Here is a 14,402-nt window from a genome sequence, read left to right as displayed (position 1 = left end):
AGATTTCAGTCAATCAACTAACCTTGGGAAATACCCGATTAAAAGTAATTGAAGTCTTTTCTTCTTGAATTGGATTTGCACTGCTGACCAAATGAGGCATAGATTGTGGAGGACTTCCCAAATTTATAATAACCATGAAATATTTTTGTCTGAAAACATTGACTGATACACTACAGGAAATTCAGGAAACACTGCTCTGTGTAATAGAACAACATTTCATCATTTCCCCCTAGGCACAATGAAATGTGTTCACAGTGACGGAACAGATATAGGAAAATGATGGAGATATTATTGCAGCAAGTTACATAAAAACAAGAAGGTCCTACATTAAGGCAGTAAAAAAAAAAAAAAGGAAGGAAGGAAGGAGAAAGAAAGAAAGAGAGATAGAGAGGAAGAAAGGAAGGAAAGAATGAAGGAAGAATTCAAAAGATACTTAAAAATTGATAGAAATAAGAGTTGTTAACTAGATGTGGGGATATTTCAAGAAACATACTGATTTCATCACTACTTTGCCTAAAACCCCAAAATAGCTCACCAACTCTCATGGCATCTTGAAGTTCTATATGGATATTCGTGTTGTGCTCCTTTATTCTTCCATACCTCATCTGTCATCACCACACTTCCCCAGACTCTTTTTCTTCCTCCAACTCTGGCCTTTTTCATGCAGTTCTCTCTGTTGTGCTTGCTTCAGTCTGACAGCCTTTACCCTTGTAGTTCCTTATCTAGAACTCTTTCTTTTCCATCTCGTAAGTCAGTTAACTCAATACTTATACTTCAGTTCTAGGCTCAAACGTTTCTTCTTCTGAAAATCTTTTCCTGATCCTCCTGATTAGGTCAAGTGTTTCATTATATGCTGTTTTGGAACAAAGCTTCTCTCATTCAAAGCTTTTAACATAGCTGAATTTTCATGGAATTTGTGTGTGTGTGTGTGTGTGTGTGTGTTTGTGTGTATGAATATTTTCTTAATATCTGTCTCATCACCTAAAGCAAAATCTCCAGGAAAGCAGGGAACAGTAAGTTGCTAGTGCATTAAAAAGTTCTGTGATACTAACTTAATATAATAATAAGTTAATAAACAGGAGAGAGAGAAATCAAAGCTATCTCTAAGATTTATGACTTGGCAATGAGCATACAGTTATATTTATTGAGTAGAAAACACAAAAATGTATGGAAATATGGAGACATGACTACATTTGTCTTTCAATCTACTATTTCTGACATGCCTAAGCAGTTAGAATGTAAGTTTGGCGATGAGGAGAAAAAGTTGGAGTTAGTAATAGGCGTTTTGAATCCCTCATTGTAGTTAATGATATAATCCAAGAACACTTTATCTAATGAAACAGGAAGTCTAAGAATGACCCCCTGAAAGATAACTGTGTAATGGAAATCAGTGTAAGAGAGGTCTATGGTTTTTGATGGTCTGAACAGTGGTGGGAAGAAAAACAGGAAGGACTATTTAGCACCCAGGAGAACAAGTTTCAAATGAGGAGGAAACATCACTGATGGACCCTGGAATGCTCTCAGTCTAGCCAAATTTACTTGTGAGTTACACATTTCAAGGAGATTCCAGATGGAGATAAACAAGGTTGTATCCATGGGTAGTACATACCACTTGGATATAATTAATACTCTAGAACTTTCCTTATAAGGAAGAGGAAAAAAAAATCAGATAATCTATGAATCACTGTGCTTTGGTAAGTATGAGGATGGGAGTCATACAGATTTGGAAGATAGCTAGGATATAATTTTTTTTTTTTTTACATTTTACTTGTATAAACCTGACTGTATTTCCTCTTGTTCCTCCCATATATATTAGAAGTAATAATACCTACTTTCCAGAGTTATCTGTATTAAACAAAATATGAATGAAGATAGTTATTTAATTCTTGGATCTATATAAGGTATTTGCATGGAAACCAAACCTACTTTAATACTTTGAAGATTAAAACAGATGAAATGCTAGCCTAACTTTACCCTAACAGCAATATCCTAAAATATATGGTTGGGGTTATTGTAGAGCATGAAATCATCCATAATACCTGGTTTGTTAAAATGTAACGTGGAGGTTGCTGGGGATGATGGAAGGTTTTGGAGAGGGCTTTAGGCCTTTGGAATGCCCCAGGGAGTTGCCTTCCCCAAGCTTTCTTAGCCCAAACAGCAGCCCTGTGAGATGTACGCATTGTCCTCTAGGTAGTGTTTAGCAGAACTCCCAGAATATGCAGATTAGCATATCTATCTTTCCTGTAAACAGATCCTCCTAGTTCCAATGAGGCCCCTTGTCACATCATTTGCTTAAGAAACAGTGGTAAAGATTTATGATTATCCTAAAGGACCAATAAAGGCAGAAGCAAAAAAGAGCAAATAGTCTTCCTCTCTGAGTGTGAACCATCTAGTCTTCTCCTCTCAGGAGAAGCTAAGTCTGGAGCAATCTTTCAGCCATCGGTACAGGGATTGCTGCTGGCCATTCCCAGCAAGGGGGGACTTTCTTAAGGCAGAGTGGTCACGCAGGCTTCAGCATTCCAAAGGCCTATGCCCTTTGTCGAAACCTTCCCACGTGAGTGGCCTCTATGTGACATTTTAGCAAGCCAGGTATTATGGATGATTTCATGCTCTAGCTTAACCCCAACAATATAGTCAATGTACTTCTTAACAGAAAATGCAATAGAAGTACATTTCCAAAAAAATACTATAGCCTAGGCAAAAATCTATGTGAAAAAGCCCACAAAATTCAGAAAATCCATTTTATAAACTCTTTATCTACAACAGTATAAACAAGTTTTGTAATCAGAATTCAAGTTCACATTAAATTCTAGAAATTTAATTCCTTATCGACATTCTAAAATAGAGTGAATAATTATCATCTAACCCTATTTAAATCAGTCAATATCATTTGAAAACAGCAGTGTAGTATATAAGAAAATAAGACTCAAGCTTAAGGACATCTGAAAATACCACTCAGAATTACAATATTTCTACAGTAAAGTATTTCATCCACCTCAGAATAATCCATAACACAGGTTGTGCCTAATGAATAAATAATTTCTAGAAAGTTTTAAAAGTTCTAATACCATAATCATTTAAAAAATACATTAAAGTGGTTAAGGTCATGTATAAAGATCTGTCCAAAACTTGAAATTGTTTTCTTCACACTGTGTTTCTATCATAATACTTGAAGTGATTAATGTTTTCCTTGAAAATTAAATGTTAAATTGTCTAGAAAAATAACAGATGCAGAAAATATTAAAATTGTCTTAAATTTCAGTTCCCAGGTTACAGAAAAGTCTGAGTAATTTTTAAATACATTTTTTATTCTATTTCAAAGTCCTATATTATATCTATTAATAAAAATATAAATCTGACAGAACAGAATAACTGTTATGGATGGAAAATATGTATATGTCTTATTTTTAATAAAAATTTATCATTTTTAAAGAAACATCTTTAATCACCATAAAATCTATAGAGAAAAATAAGAAAAATATACTCTTTAATAACAAAAAAGTCTATAAATGAGAATTTACTTTTTAAAAACACTAAACTTGGGGCGCCTGGGTGGCTCAGTGGGTTAAAGCCTCTGCCTTCGGCTCAGGTCATGATCCCAGGGTTATGGGATTGAGCCCTGCACCGGGTTCTCTGCTCAGCGGGGAGCCTGCTTCCTTCTCTCTCTCTCTCTCTGCCTGCCTCTCTGCCTACTTGTGATCTCTGTCTATTAAATAAATAGATAAAATCTTAAAAAAATAAAATAAAAACACTAAACCTGGGATGTTTTCTCATGAAGTAACAGAGTAGCAATTTCTCTATGTAATCTGATTAGTAGTGTTAGCCGAAATGGATGATTCAAGACTTTACCCTATTGTCACAGATTGATTGTTCCGACTAACTATGCATTTCAAACTTTCCATTGGATGACATACAAAAATAATGAAAGTACTTTAAGGGGTTTTTTTAAGAGTTTTTATTTTTTTTCCATTTTATTTTATTTTATTTCTTTTCAGTGTCCCAAAATTCATTGTTCATGCACCACACCGAGTGCTCCATGCAATATGTGCCCTCCATAATACCCACCACCAGGCTCACCCGTTCTACCCCCAAACCGATGTATATAGTATAATATATTCACTTTATATTTTTACTAATAAACTAAGATATATCATAAATGAAGGAAATATACTAAAAAGATCTAAAAGTTAAGGAAAGGCAAGAATGGAATTATAAAAAATAAATACAATCACCTTGATTTAAGAATATGATGCTAAAATGATGTAAATTTCATTGTTCTGAAGAACCATACATAATTCACTTTTGGAAAATTTACCTTGTGGGAGAATAACAGGAAGAGATAGGAAATATTCATGTTTAGAATTAAAGTTTTTTTTGGATGAACATTACCAAAGTAATGATGGCCGGCCAATTTTTAAGTATGACACACTTTTCATCCACACAGCAACAAAAAAGGAAGAGACAAGTACATAAATGTAGTATTTTAATCACTCCGTTCAGTTATGAAAGAAATGTAATTTTAGTGTATCATATAGTAACTGCTGAAAGGCTGCACAGCAACAGAATCTGACTTATAAATTCCCAGTATTTTCAATACTGGCAATAACTTAAAGGTCATTAGCGAAAAGTAAGATGTGGTTGTCTTCTCTTAAACAAGACACAAGATAAACAATCTGGAGACCTTCCACATGACAGATAATATCTATATGTGAGTCCTAAACCCAACAAATAATTTACCCAGGATCCTAAAGAGACTTATGTCACCATCAGACAAATTATTGTTGTAGTGAAAAACATTAAGAACACATTCTCTCCAAAATAAAGTTTCCATTTAGGCACAGTCAGCAGGGCTTAATTAGAAGGCATGAATAATTGAACGTGCTGCTGCTCTCTCTGAGCAACAAACTTAAGAGTTATGTAGAAGCACATTCCTGTTAGACAAAAGGGCACACTGCACTGAATCATTCTTGACTGTTTCCCCCTCTCTGACGACAACCTTTTCGGTGATAATTCAAATGAATACCCTCTGAGCAAATACTATAAATATAGGTCTTCAGTTAAAATGGAAAAAACAAACAAACAAACAAAGCAAAACAAAAAAATTCCTGCAATCTCTACATAAAGCCAAGTCTCTGGAAAAAATAACAGAAATACAGGAGAGAGGGAAAGGGTATGAATTAAAAATACCTTAAAATATTGAAGTCTTCATAGAATTAGTCATGCTGGCAACAGTGTTAGACACCAAGCTCACAAATGTTCTTGACAGGAGCACAGTTGAATTTATGCACCTATTTTTCACTTTCTATCAGCCCCTCTTTAACTGTATGATAATAAACCAAATGCCTAATGCTTGCCTGTGATCCCTGGTGGCTACTTCAGGTCCCATTAGGCCTAGGAGCTCTTTAAGGAGGCACAGAAGAGTTAGTTGAGGTGTTTAAGAATGTATCTGTTAGGCAGTTAGGCATAAGCCAGGAGGGCTAAAACAGGGGCTGGCCACACCCTCGGTGCCACCCAGGGGGGTTATTACCAGCCACACCTTTGGAGCCACCTCTAAGGGCTAACAGAACAAGAGAGGCCCTAGCCACAGAGCTGCCCCAAAATCCATCAGGGGACTTCTAATAAGTGAACATGTGCACAAAATGTGCCCTTAGGTTACCTTAAAGTCACAACAAAACCCATTGAAAACCCATAAATATGCAAGACATAAATACAATTATAACAAAAATGCATCGAGGATAGGCGCATGCACAGAAGCCAAAATGTGCTAGAACCACCAGCTGTCAATCAAAAATGTCAATCAAAGCCAAACTTACGCGTACACAAAGCAGACTTAAAAGGATGCAGCTAGAGCTTCTCTGTGCCATCGCCCTTCTGACTTCAGCAGAAGTGTACTATGCTTACCTACTCAATAAACTCTATCTCCCCATTCTGGTCTTTGGTCTCCAGTTCTTTGGTGCATCTGGGACAAGAACCGAGCAACCCGGTAACATACCTACCAGTAAGCAGTATATAAGTGAACTAAAAAAATGTTAAGACACAAGCACGCAACAAAACTCAAATACCTAAACAGTAACAAAACCAAAGAAACAAACAAAAAAGACATAAATCACAGGGTTTAATTACCTGGATCACCCCACTGAGCACTTATTTCCCTGGACCCGCGTTCAGCACTGCGATTTCTGTTTTACTTTTGTTTTTACTCACTTTTCCTATCCTGAGCCGTGTGTCATCTTCTTGGATCCCCTGTTTATTCTGTAGGACTAACCAAAGGAGCCTCATCTCTTTCTGTGTTTATTAGTTTGTCTACCGTAACAGGGATTTGCAACCCACTCCTTGAAAGCTGCAGCTACCGCTCTGGCTCTTGACCTGGCACGGCCCTGCCTGCCCTCTCTATAACCTTCTATCCTATTCGTCTCTGCCTCTCTCAAATTCCTTCTCTTTTCATATTCTGTGCCATACCTGCGGAAACCCCTGGACCTGCAGAAGCAGACATCAGCGCACATGGTTAAAGGTGAGGTCACAGGGCAGTTTTTTTTCACATTGGTAATGCTCTGACTGGGCCCACTACAGTGACCCCGCTACAGGCTGACCACTTCTACTTTTGCTTTTTGGCTCTCTCCACTTGCTTCTCTCAGCTCTCGGAACAACCAGCACAGTGCTTCTACTTGAAATTACTTCCTGGCTGCCTTTTAGAAGATAGCTCTTCGCAGAAGCCCAGGAGTCTCCCCTGCTGTCCCTGCAGCAGAGTCTCCAATTCCAGGATGCCAGCAAGGAGGCATTTCTGTGGGGGTGACTACCTAGAACAGTAACCTGGGGTTATTACTCTGAAATAGCTTTCATTTCTTACCCAGGATATTTGAACCACACCAGGTAAATTCCTTAGCCAATGCTAATTTACCTATAGCTATCCTCAAATATTTTGTGCATAAAATTTTTAAAAGTATCATCCAAAATACCTTAATTTGTAGAGACAGAATAGTGCAATAATTCAGAATGTAGACTATAAGCAGAATGTCCCAGATTCCAATCTCAGGGCTGCTACCCAAACGGACTTCACTGAGTCATTTTACCTCTCTGTGCCTCCATTTCCTCCTCTGTAAAATAGGACAATATTCCCCTAAAGGTTATTAGGAAGAATAAATGTGCTTAATCATGTAACATGCTCAGAAAAAAAATGCCTGCCACATATATGAAGCACTGTATCAAATGTTAGCTATTAATATTATTATGATTAGCATTGATTGGAGAAAGTTAGATATTAGTCTTTACTTTCTACTAATTCGCTGAATAATTTTATAAGCATTTGAAGCTCTTTCAGTATATTTTACTTTTTAATAAAGAATTGCTAGCTCATACCCAAGATTTTTTTCCAACATCAAAAATATGTATTACTTAGGAATTTCCTTGTCTATCTATACATTCAAACTTAAGCAAAGTTGTTCTTAAAATAGTTACAATTAGGAGTACTTAATTGTTACCTTATTCCTGAATTACATATGATCCCAAGACAACCTCTTAGATAATATAGATTAGACACATTAAAAATTTTTATTGACTATATACATATTTTATAATGTGATTTCATTTAAAAACCATATTAATAGGCATTTTCTCATGTTATTTATTTGATATTATTCCTGCTATGTGCATTGTTCATATGAACAGTTATTCCTAAGAAGAAGAAAATATTGAAATTCACTGTTTTCTTTTTCAATAATGAAATTCTATGTGGATAGTTCTGAAGTTTCTTCTTATTTCAATTAGTTGTGCATGTAATATTACATAGCCTGAAGTATAAACAGAAGCTAAAAATAAACACACATATTCCTTAGCTTATAATAACTATTATATGTTTCTGGTAAAGAACAGATAAACTTACCATGACAAAAGTTTCAGAAAGCACACCCTCAATGAGAAACTATTTAGAAAAAAATGCAATCTTAAATTTGAAAAACAACTGAGATTCAAATAGAGAAATTGTCCACGAGTGTAACAAACACTTACAAGCATCCACTTTTTTCTAGTAGACATTGATCATTCCTCAAAAATATCTGGGTTTGGAAGCTCATTATTTCGTAATAATGAAATTATTGTACTTCTGAAATTGTACTTATGAAACAAATTGTGTCAAAACCTACCTCCATATCATTTCCCTCCACATGCCCTGTTTCTTCTATCTAGAATAAGAAATAAGTGCATGATACTAAGATATTTCTTACGATACGATTTCTAGTTTTTAACTGTCCTAATTGTTCTTCTCTAATCATATTCTTCTTTCTAGTTTCCCTCTGCAAATCTCAGGCAATTTCAAAATCCTTTCTTGTTTCATTTTAGACATAGAAGATATAAATTTCAATTTAATAAAACACATAGTTGCAACTCAAAGGACAAAATTATTCTTCGTTTATTAACAATTTTTATTTGGCTTCTTCAGCAGTTTCCTTAGAAAATAGGAGTGACAAAAATATTACATTTAGTCTAAAAATTAGAATGACCTGTTTTGATATATTCTCAAATCTAAAGAATACCATGAATCTCTTTGTTTTCTGTATTACCATCAAGCACTGTGTTACTGGTTTTAAAGTCCAAGCTACTACACGTCCATTTTTATTTATGGCTAAAATTAATTTCTCCATGTTTTCTATTATTAGGCAAGTCCATTCTAAAAAACAAAGCAAAACAACAACAACAAAAATAACAGTGAAAGTGTTATGCCTTCATTATAATATTAGGAAATATGAAATATGTCTCATTAAATTATATTGCTCAAAGTTGCAAATGGCTTATACATGAAACGATTCTTTTCTTTTTCTCTTAATTGTGAGAAATTAAGCACATATCTTCTCAAGAATATAAAATGCAAACTAATCTTTTAACAACTCATCTGAATGGATAAGTGTCTATCTGTATCTTTCTCCATGCTTAATGGAATCACACCTATAGACTGCATAACTATAGGGATAAATATTTAGGAGAGGATGTTGCTCATGATGTCCCACTCAGGACTTCAGGTGATTGTGCTATACCTGCGACAGCATAATAATGGGTGCTTCTTATCTATAAATGGGGGTTAGAGGTAGAAGTTGAAGAATGGTTAAAAACAAGAGACAAAGGAAAAAGAAAGCATAATCCTTTTCAGAATTTGAAATGAGTCATGCTGTAGTCAAGTTTATTTTTTACAAAAATTACATGAAAACTTCAAAAAATCAATGAATATGAAATTGCTGAATTATTATTATTAGCATTGGTGCTGGTGGAAGTTGGGGAGAGGACATATCGTGGTTGAATAAAGGTAATTTAAGTGAATCATAAATTATGGGAAGAGAAATAAGCACTCTAATAATTTTGCATTTTGAAGTACATGTTTTATGCATTTATGAAAGTGCCCCATAAATTAAGTAGTATATTAAAGAATGAGAGAAAAAGTAAACATTTTATTCAAACCAGTTGTTTCATTTTCCTGTTTTATTATATACGACAGAAAAGTAATTCAAAATTCATAACTAAACCCTGTCTTTCATCAGAAAACAATCTCCGCTTCCATATTTAAACTTATTTTTAATGGGAAAAATGTATATTTTACATATTGTGTTAGTAATAAAATGTTGGCTTATTTTATATAATATTTTGGCCAGAAATCCTGAGCTTTATCCTGTGTACTTAACATTTATTTAACAAGACCTAACAGGAATTCTGCAACAATTTAGGCAATTTTAGTAAAGAAGATTTTTAGTTAAAACTAAAGCTCTAATGAGGGTGTGACATCATTTGTATCAAATCGACATCAGTTTCCAAGTGAAATGAGCAAGTGCTAATGTTACTAACTCAAAGATGCTCAAGTACTGTGCCTTAAGGCATCTATCATGTGCAACTTGAAAACAAGCCCACAATTTAGTCAAGGGTCTTCATGAGTCCTGGGAGAGAATTTGGTTCTAGCTTATGTCTGGGCACCTAAAAAAGATAAATACTATAATTGCAGCTCTTGGAATTGAGACTCTAAAGCTCTTATTCATACTCTAGGAAAAACACAATTGCCTCAAAAAACATTTTTTTTTTAAATTTAGCACTGTTTCTGATATTGAATTGATAATTCTCTCCTAGTCATCTAGTATGCCATTCTAGATGACTGAATTTAAAGACACTATACTTGGTACTTTCAGGAGAAGTACAATAATGGCTTTTGCTGTGCTTACTCAATGAAGAACTGACTTTCGAGAGGATCTTTCCAAGTTGTCCTCATGGTCTACAGATAAAGCCCAGGAAACTGTCTCACTAATAACCCATACTCTCTGATCATTGGGTGAAACTATATTTTGCAATTTTTATACTTACATACGCATTAGGTTACTTGAATTTTGTATATTCTTTTTTTTTAAGCTTTTATTTATTTATTTGACAGAGAGAGAGAGCACAGGTCGGTAGAAAGACAGAGAGAGAGGGAGAAGCAGGTTCCCTGTTGAGCACAGAGCCTGATGCAGGGTTCAATCCCAGGGTCCTGGGATCATGATCTGAGCTGAAGACAGAGGCTTTAACCCACTGAGCCACCCAGGTGCCCCTGTATATTCTTTTATTTAACTTCTTGAGATAAAGACTGCTAATGCCTGACAATACATAGTGGTAAGAATAGCACTAATTACACACACTAGAAAATATATCTTAAAAAAATTTCAACAGAGGAAAATTAAACTTATAAATATTAATTACAGTATTATTTATCATTAGAAACCCTGTCCAACAACAGAAAAATAGCTAAATATTTTTAACATCTTTTTAAATAAATGTTTTTAGCCATAAAGTTTTAATTATGAGGACAATTTGATGATAATTCTCAAGATGTTAATGAAATAATGTAAACTGATGAAAGTACAATATAATTTTAATTATATAAGAAATAAATATGCATGTGAAAACAGAAGGACAAATGGACTTAGTCTTGAGAGGATCTTTGTAATTGTAAATAGATGATTTTTTTCCTTTAAAAATGCTCTTTATTAATGTTATTGTTAAAAAATACGTATGTACATGATTTTGCATTGCATAAAATAAAGTTAGTCCAATCATCTGATTTGCGATAAGGTAGAAATGGCAGAGTTCTAGCTCTGTCAGAAAACTGTCTCTATTCTAAGCACATTTAATTAAAATGATAGAGTCATATATATCTAACTTGAGGTAAGTATTGTGCAGTATAGACTAGGAAATGAGATCTATGGCGATATATAGAGGGAAGAGTCTATAAATAAACCATGACATTCTATTCACAACTGAGCCAGAAGTGCTTGGGTTAAAAATATAGATACTATTATTAAGCCTGTAGGTGCCCTTCACTAGGCCTCATATTTATTATGTCACTTAATTGCCACACTTATGTTATGTGATGGCTATTATTATCAGCCCCACTTTACTGATAAAGAAACCAATTCTTAAAGAAATTAAATGACTTGTCTGAAATTGCAGAACAAACAAATGGCCTAATCAATTCTAAAGCCAGTTCTGTTTAGCCCAAGAGCCATTGACTTTAATCCCCATACCCCGCTGCCTCAACAGGAAAATGATCCGGTTTCTCACTATCCCCACAGAAAACCTGGCTGTATTGGGAGATGGGGAGGCATCATGGTTTACAGTGTAAACTTTGTTGTCAGGGCAAGTTGGTCTTTGTGAACATAGGCAAGACATCTTATTTTTGCCAGTTTCAGATTTCTCTTGGTAAAGTGAAAATAATAGTAATAAAAATAGTAATACCTTTTTTTTTTTTTTTCCTGCAAAGGGTTTTATAAGTTTTAAAGATGACATTTCCTCCATTCACTCAGCCAGTAGTCACTGAACAGTGACTTTGTTCCAAGCCTTCAGCCAGGGCCCAGACACATGAAGATGAGTCAGTGTAGGAAGAGAGAAAAACATACTACGTGAATCAACTTGGACTACGAAATGTGTGTTAAGTACCATGAAAGAAAAAGAAAGATGGGGAGAGATCTTAACTAGGTCAGGGGGTGGAGAAGTCCTCCCTGAAGAAGTACTCCGTCATCTGGAATTTGAATGATAGAGAATTAATAAACAGAAAGTATGAGGGAGACTTTCTGGGGGAGAACCGCATGTGTAAAGAGCCTGAAGCAGGAAGAAGGGTGCTTGAGGAATAAAAGTAAGACAAATCAGTGACATTTTACTCCCAAAGCTAAGAAGCTGCATAAAATGATACTGGAGAGATACCACAACCACTAGACAAAAAAAGATTCCTTTAGATCCTTTAAAAGATGTTGATATTTTCATCAACAAAGACGAATGATAAGTCGTTCAAGGGTTTTGAGTAGGGACAACGGGGTGTCTCAGTCTGTCAAGGGCCTGGTCCTTGGTTTTAGCTCAGGTCACAATCTCAGATTGTTGGGATTTACTACTGAATCCAGCTCCACACTCCCCGCCCCAGAATAGGCTGGAGTGTCTCTCTCCCTCTGCCCGCTCACATCACAGGTGCCCTCTCTCTCTAGAATAAATACATCTTCAAGGGTCTTCGGTAAATCAGGGGCCTAATCTGATTGGGTTTAAAAATAATTCAGAAACCGTAGGAGAGATTTGGAATAGATGGATATAGGGAGACAAATTAGCAAATGGCAGAGGAAAAGTAGGAGATCCAGGTAGTAGGGACTAAGGCTAAACTCTGAGGATTTCCAGCATTTAAATGTCTCCTGGAGGAAAAGGAGCCAAACAACAAGCTTCTTGACAAAGAACACCTAGAGGGGTGAAGAAAAACCAAGGCTGGACGGTGTAGTGAAGTCAAGGCAGAGTTTCAAGGAAGAAGTGCTTAATACTGCCAAGTGTAATTTAAATGTCAGCTCTAATTGGAAATAAAATATGCCATTGGATTTAGGGACAAGGAGTTCATTACGATGGAAAATTTCTTCTTTGATTTTACTTTACGCAGGGATTTAGGTTTTGGTTTGGTTGAAAGATAAAGGCATAGATGAGGCATAGTAAAATTTTTATGAATTTATTTGAGCGAACATTGATTATAATGGGGCAGCACATAATCGACAATGATTAGAAGAAATCCACTGACAAGACTTAGGGGCTAGGGGCTCCTATTAATAGAGAAGCTATGGAAGTAAGGCAAAAAAAAAAAAAAAATCAATGACTATAAGTTAAGGTGTTGCATGGTTTGGGAAAGCCTAGCTCACTTTGTCTCCTTTATTGTCTAAATTGACAGACAGATTATTTTGTAATTCATGATACAAAATACAATCCTATGACCAAATGGATGAAGTTGAATTCACACTGATAACCATATTTTCTTTTCTGGGAGTTGCAACCCTTAAAGGGTTTTATAACTCTGACTTGATTCTATTGTTTGATTCCAAGAAATATTGTTTTCTGAAAAGAAATTCCATATTTGTTATCTAGAGAATATCACTTTTATCTTTATGAGTTACTAGTTAATCAAATTGGTAGCTTTTTGTGAGTCTTTAAATCTTTTCTTGTTTGTGCAATTTCTAACAAAACCAGGGTTTGCCCCTGCCCCCATTTCAATTCTCTAAACAAAGTACTCCCTCAAATCATAAATGAATTCAAATTTCCTTTGGAAAAAGTCATCTTAATATCTGAACTGTGCTTCTAACCTTTTCAATATATCCTCATAGCTGGTAATCTTCCCACGGGCAAGTGGCAATTACTAGGATTTGTGAGCAAATAAAGATATGCTGAACTGTGTAGTCATGGGTTTCCAATCTCAAACTAGCTTGACCTTGTATACTCCATATAATGGCACATAGTAAAGAATAAACTGCTACAGTAGAAAGAAAACAACAAAAAGAGAGGACAGGAACTTAAATCAGTTAGACATGTTAGTACCTTCAGGCACTAAACTGTCTCATTCTTCCTGAACTGAATGGTATTTATGAAAGTGCTGCTCTTCCTCCTGGTCTTATGCTATTTCTCCCCATCAGCTTTTCAAGTCTTGCAGAATCTTGTGCTTTTTGTTGTGGTTGCCATTATTGTTCCAAAGAAGTTGTCACATATTATGTGGCAGACATGAACTCAAACTAACACATTCTTACAAGTTAGTTCCTAGTTTAGTGATACTGGCAAAGGCTTGAGCACAGCTCTTTTGAAGTTTATAAAGCCCTGAAAACAAAGGGTGAGGGCATATGAAAATCTGTCCTCATGAGAAAGCATGCTAATATTTATGTCCACAGGAGCAGAACCCATATGATTAGAAATGGAACATCAACATAATATCAAAACAATGATCCAGTATAAATAAATAGCAAAATTTTGAGGCTTTATTAAATACTTTTTTTCATATTCACAGATAGCAACATAGTACAATGTATTCCACTTTACAATTAAAAAAAGAAAAGATAATGAAAGGAGAAATACCTGCTATGTCCTTTGTTAACAATTACATTTGGGAAAAA

The sequence above is a fragment of the Lontra canadensis genome, unplaced genomic scaffold, assembly GCF_010015895.1.
Source record: "Lontra canadensis isolate GAN:19392208 unplaced genomic scaffold, GSC_riverotter_1.0 scaffold1, whole genome shotgun sequence".
NCBI classification, from domain to species: Eukaryota; Metazoa; Chordata; class Mammalia; order Carnivora; family Mustelidae; genus Lontra; species Lontra canadensis.
Note: the sequence above shows the minus strand (reverse complement) of the source record.